The following is a 410-nucleotide window of genomic DNA, read 5'->3' on the forward strand; positions in this document are numbered from 1 at the left end:
CCCAGCTTCGGCACTCGCAGCGCCGCCCAGCCGCAGGAGCCCGCCCGCGCCGACGCCGACCGGCTGTACAAGCGCTTCGTGCGCGCGGTCGAGCAGGCCGACGCCGGCGCTTTGCGCAGGGAGAGGGGCGGCGAGGCCGGGGTGGCGCGGCTCGTCGACGCGCTCGAGGGCGAGTTTGACGCGTTCTTGAAGGCCGTGGCCGGCGCGTAAGCGTTTACTGCTTGGCTAGCGATACGGAATAAATAGGCGCGATGGCGGACTCTTCTCTCTACGTCCCTCCCTCCTCTCTGCCCCGCTCTCTCCCGCGCTCCCCCTTCGGCCTGTGTGCGCGTCACTCCTCGCCGCGGAGCTGGAGGCGGAAGACCTGTTTGCAGCGTGGGCACTGGCAGGGTGCGCCCTTCTGCACGGAG

The sequence above is a fragment of the Chondrus crispus genome, genomic scaffold, assembly GCF_000350225.1.
Source record: "Chondrus crispus Stackhouse genomic scaffold, scaffold_58, whole genome shotgun sequence".
NCBI lineage: Eukaryota > Rhodophyta > Florideophyceae > Gigartinales > Gigartinaceae > Chondrus > Chondrus crispus.